The sequence below is a fragment of the Haliotis rubra genome, unplaced genomic scaffold (genome assembly GCF_003918875.1).
Source record: "Haliotis rubra isolate DU_JTF1 unplaced genomic scaffold, ASM391887v1 Scf1963, whole genome shotgun sequence".
NCBI lineage: Eukaryota > Metazoa > Mollusca > Gastropoda > Lepetellida > Haliotidae > Haliotis > Haliotis rubra.
Genome location: NW_025765962.1, coordinates 14,357 through 20,574, shown reverse-complemented (window position 1 = coordinate 20,574; position 6,218 = coordinate 14,357).

The window sequence follows — 6,218 nt, the reverse complement described above, 5'->3', positions numbered from 1 at the left end:
TATGTTTCTGTTGAACAGTCTCTCTTGCTAAAGCCTGCAACGGTAGAAAGATTTCTCTTTTCAAAGTAGGCATATATGATTTCAAAAGAAAATAACAACACTTTGACTGGTTTTGGAATGTTACTTTACCTAGAAGTGTTGGCAGATTGGAATAATCAGTTGCTAGGTGATGTTGATTGTTGTTTTTTATAATATCTGTCTATATAATTGTTAAAATATATTAACAGTTGCGAAATATCAGTCACTAAGATACTAGCCACTTGTGTTATAACCAATACCTTCAGTGCTACGTACAAACGGATAATATCATTAACATAAAGTGAAAATGTATCCTAGTTTACAGATTGGTTCCAATTTAAATTAGTTCTTCATTAAGAGCCTTGTAATACTTCACTGTACAGTTCAATAAACATCTAATACAAACAATCATCCAACATTTGTCAGAGGAACATCGACTTGCAGATGTCATATATTTTATCTGAAGATGGTGTGTAATAATGGGTTGTAAAAGAGAATAAACTAGTACATACCAAACGTTATCCTACTAGTTCGTATGTCAGCATGCTACACTGTTTGTACGTCTGAAACGTGACGTATCACACAGTAATGCATGTAGTATTATTACATCTGTTAAAAAAAGTGTTCATGACCCTACACGTACCCAAGAAGTTTCATGACAAAACACATACCCAAAACGTGTTCATGACCCAGCACGTACCAAGAAGCTTCATGACCCACTACCGATCAGAAGTGTTCATGACTAAACACAGACCCATAACTGTTCATGACCCAACACATACAAACGAAGTGTTCATGGCCACACACATGACAGAAGTGTTCATTATCCTGCACACACAAATAGTGCTCATGATCCAATAGGTACCCAAGAATTGTTCATGACTCAACACATACCCAGAAGTGTTCATGACTCTACACATACCAGGTGTGCTCATGACCATACAGGTACCCTGAATTGTTCAAGACTCAACTCATATCCAGAAGTGTTTATGACCCTACACATAACAGAAGTGTTCATGATCCTACACACACTAGCAGTGCTCACGACCCAACAGATACCCACAAGTGTTCATGACCATACACATATCAGAAGTGTTCATGACCTACAAGGTACCCAAGAAGCCAAAAAGTGTTCATGGACCAACACAAACCCAAGAAGTGTTCATGATCCAGCACCGATCACAAGTGTTCTTGACTAAACAGACCCAAAAGAGTTCATGAGCCGACACATATCCAGAAGTGTTTCGTACCCAACACGTACTAACGTTGTGTTCATGACCCAACACGAAGCAAAAGTGTTCACGACCCTTCACGCACCAGAAGTGTTCAAGACCAAACAGATACCAAAAAAGATTGGGGAGTTAGCAATTGTTGTTTAACGCTGCTCAGAGCATGTAATGGCATTCCGTTTCAAGGAATACGTAAGTATAAAATATCATGACGCCTTTATGCATGAACCATTTAGCAGTTGTAAATGTTAAAAATTTAAAAGAAATATTAAACTTACCTTTTTGGGAAGTCTCGGTACGATTATTTAAAGGGTATGATATGTTTATGTCATTGTTGTGATGCTCGTTGTATATGGATAGTTTCTAACTACGTCTTCACCTAGAGACTTGTATTCACCATGCGACTAATTGTTCAAGCGACTATTTGGAGTCGTCTGAGGACAACAGACATGAGTAAGTGAGCCAACTTGGCTTTATGCTGCTCTGAGCAGAAAAACAACTTGTCCAAATGATGTGGGAGGAACATTCCGAACAAATGCAGTGCAAATACTTGGCTGAAGGCCACGAACAGGTATGATGCTTGGTCCGGCTAATATGTACTATCTGTGTAAAAACAGCATATCATGACAAAGCCTAAGGGGTTGCAACTCTGGACGACGATTTAGATTACTGGGATACCCGTGTCCGCGAGTGTCTGTCCACAACTTAACAAACGTTGGGGTCGCAATGATACAGGGCTCAGTAATGAACGGTATGCATTGCCAGACAGTTTAGTTAACTATACTTAATATCAGTGCACATTTCAACCAGAGTCCACATAATGGAGTGTATGATGACTTTGCACGTGTAGAATTTACATGTTTGCCGCAATGTGCCATTATGGACTTGTGAATAGTCAGCTGTAAATGTTCTTTTTGTGTCTCTTTCAAAGTTGTTTGTTAACTTTCCAATTTGTCTGTTACACCTTTTCAGCATTACCGGTATGTATTTAGTCTAGTTTTGATCATACTTAGAACTAAGCGTACAGTCTTGGTCTCACTACATGAACACAACTGGCAGTGGTAGAAGCAGTCAACGTGGAGTCTTGGTCTCACTACATGAACACAACTGGCAGTGGTAGAAGAAGTCAACGTGGAGTCTTGGTCTCAATACATGAACACAACTGGCAGTGGTAGAAGCAGTCAACGTGGAGTCTTGGTCTCACTACATGAACACAACTGGCAGTGGTAGAAGCAGTCAACGTGGAGTCTTGGTGTCACTACATGAACACAACTGGCTGTGATAGAAGAAGTCAACGTGGAGTCTTGGTCTCACTACATGAACACAACTGGCAGTGGTAGAAGCAGTCAACGTGGAGTCTTGGTCTCACTACATGAACACAACTGGCAGTGGTAGAAGCAGTCAACGTGGAGTCTTGGTCTCACTTACGGCCGAACACAACTGGCAGTGGTAGAAGCAGTCAACGTGGAGTCTTGGTCTCACTACATGAACACAACTGGCTGTGGTAAAAAGCAGTCAACGTGGACTCTTGGTCTCACTACATGAACAATAACTGGCAGTGGTAGAAGCAGTCAACGTGGACTCTTGGTCTCACTACATGAACACAACTGGCAGTGGTAGAAGAAGTCAACGTGGACTCTTGGTCTCACTACATGAACACAACTGGCAGTGGTAGAAGCAGTCAACGTGGACTCTTGGTCTCACTACATGAACACAACTGGCAGTGGTAGAAGCAGTCAACGTGGAGTCTTGGTCTCACTACATGAACACAACTGGCAGTGATAGAAGCAGTCAACGTGGACTCTTGGTCTCACTACATGAACACAACTGGCAGTGGTAGAAGCAGTCAACGTGGACTCTTGGTCTCACTACATGAACACAACTGGCAGTGGTAGAAGCAGTCAACGTGGAGTCTTGGTCTCACTACATGAACACAACTGGCAGTGATAGAAGCAGTCAACGTGGACTCTTGGTCTCACTACATGAACACAACTGGCTGTGGTAAAAGCAGTCAACGTGGACTCTTGGTCTCACTACATGAACACAACTTGCTGTGATAGAAGCAGCCGGTGTCGACGGCGATGGTGTGGGACGCCGTCTTGGAGGAACATACGACAATAATACTACATACTGACTCAGCGGACAACAGTATTTATGTATGCTATCACATGACCCTCAATAAAGCGAAAGTAAGTGCCCTATATATTGGATCACGAAAGATATCCGTCAATGTTAAATTCTCTGGGAGAAATGTCAACACGAAGTCAAGAGACACAGTAAACCCATTGATCGTATAGATAACTCTATAAATATGTAATGTAGAGCAACTGTTGCCAATAATATATACACACATCCTGTTCGTTACAATTCCAGTCTTGACTATCCGCAGAAACTTCCGTTTGATGGAAAAGGTAATAAACCTGTAAACATTTTATGAATCGACCCCTGAATTATGTGATGAACCACGTTTCGGGTATAAATGGTGGAGATGTCCTGTCCCACTGGCAGTCCCCGCCATCCATACAATTATCGTAGAAATATGTTCAAATATGAATAACCTGACGCCGCAGGGCAGAACTTCTGCCATGCCATGTAAAACAAACCAGACAGATGAGCCAAAATTCCATTTTACTTTGTATAATGAGTGCTGAAGTGAATAGTTTCCGCTGCTTACAGGCAAATGAAAACGTTACGAAAATGATTCCGTTCATTGAACGGTGTGAGTATTAACGTATCGGACGAAACCTTTTGTCTCTTTTTTGGTTATTGGTATATGCTACTGTGGGTATGAGGAAGATCTCAGCCGATTCATCTTTGATAAAACAGACAAGCAAGAGTATTGTGCTGACAATCATTGAAATTCATTAACAGGTTTGTTGTATGGCTGGTTTGTTGTTTAACGCCAAACTCAGCAATATTCCAACTGTGTAGCGGCGGTCTGTAAATAATCGTGTCTGGACCAGACAATCCAGTGATCACCATCATGAGCTTCGATCTACGCCATTGGGATACGATTACGTGTGTCAACCAAGTCCCGATCCTGTTAGTCGTCTCGTACGACAAGCATGGAATACTGAAGACCATTTCTAACCCGCACATTCACGGGTCTCAGTAAATATGTACACAACCCCGAATACCAATACAGACTCTCGCATTTAGTTTACGAGTTCCTCACACTTAACAATCACGCTAATGAGTAGGCGTCTCTCCCACTGAACACAACTGAGAGAAAACGTATCGTACATGTAGTTGGGTAACCTAGTGATCACAGCGTTAGTGTATCATCGGGCTCGATTTCCCACGTGGGTAAATGTTGAAGTCCAGCCTTGTTGTTCTCTTACTTCATATGGCTTCAATAAGGCAGGATTAACTAACCCGCTATGGCGAAAACGAGGGGTAGAGAGTGAGTGAGTAGTGACGTTTAGTTTAGGGCAATATTCCAGTAATATCACGGCGTGGGGACTTCCTTCCCACACAGTACCCATGTGGGGAATCGAACCTGGTCTTCGGCGTGACGAGCAAACGCTACCCAGTGCCCGTTATTTTAGAGAAACTTATAATTATCAGATATCGAAACCAGTGATTTCGGTATTGTGCAACCAGAAATCTCGGTGGTAAGAGTACCACCAAATTCAAATCCGAAGGGTTATGTTACTTCTGTCACGAAACGCTGTGATGAATTCACGAAAGTATGATAATGTTCCTTTGCCAGATTTGGAAAAAAAAATTAAAAAATGGAAACCTGAAGATTGAATTTATACATTTTATAAAACTCTACACGTTTATTTATGTTCAGTTGGTATATACATAAAGCTAAAATGTGATCATACAAAAGATTCATATTCTAAACATTTAGGTGCATCTGTAAAGGTCAACAATCAACACAGAGTAATGAAGCAGTGGTTCTTAATATGTTGTATAAGTATTTAAGCATTCTCCATGAAACTGTTTACATCAATTAAATAATACATTTCGTAGAATTAAAATCGCAACAAACATATACGAAGAGAATTAACTTTATGGAAATTAAAGGGTAAACCTATCCACCAATCACTTTATCCTTAATCAGTTTTAGCGGGAATTAACGAAGAAAAGTGAGACCATTCCCAACATCGAAAGAACTAGCCCCTGTATATCACATAAAGGGACATAACTCTGCTGCACGTATATGGAGTCAACATTGTACAGAAGGATCACGAAAGGTTGACGCCACCCTACAAAAAAACACTGCATCTACCCAGCAAGCTCGCAGCATGAAATAAAATCTAGGACGTGCAGGTTTGGGATATTGCCCATCAAATATATTCAATTTAGTTGCTAGTATTTCTACAATAACATCTTACCTTGCTTTAAGGGCATCTTAAGATTTTAATTTTCACCCAACAATTTATGGTTGAGCAAGCAAATACGAAATGTTGTATAGTTGGTTGCAACTATTATTACTTCTGCTGCTGCCGCTTTCACTGCTGCTGCTACTCCTACTACTATACTACTACTACTATACTAGTACTACTACTACTACTACTATTTATACTAAACATATCGCTGCTGCTGCTGCTACTACTACTACTTCTTCTACTACTACTACTACTACTACTAATATTTATACTAAACATATCGCTGCTGCTGCTACTACTACTACTACTACTGTACTACTACTACCACTAATACTAATACTAATGTTAAACATATCGCTGCTACTACTACTGATGATGATGATGTACTATTGCTAGAACCACTTCCTTGTACGGACACTCCTAGAACTACTGTAGTACTACTGTAGTAAAATACAATAGTTCACGAAATTGAGAAAACTGACATGAGAGGGGAATGAATTATTGGAAATAATCAATAAATGTTGCTAATAAGAACACGATATGTGTATACATAATTGACAAAAATGTTTCTATACTTTACATATTTATAGACTTATCTATACAAAGGGGTTTAATGTTAGTTTTACCTTTTGCC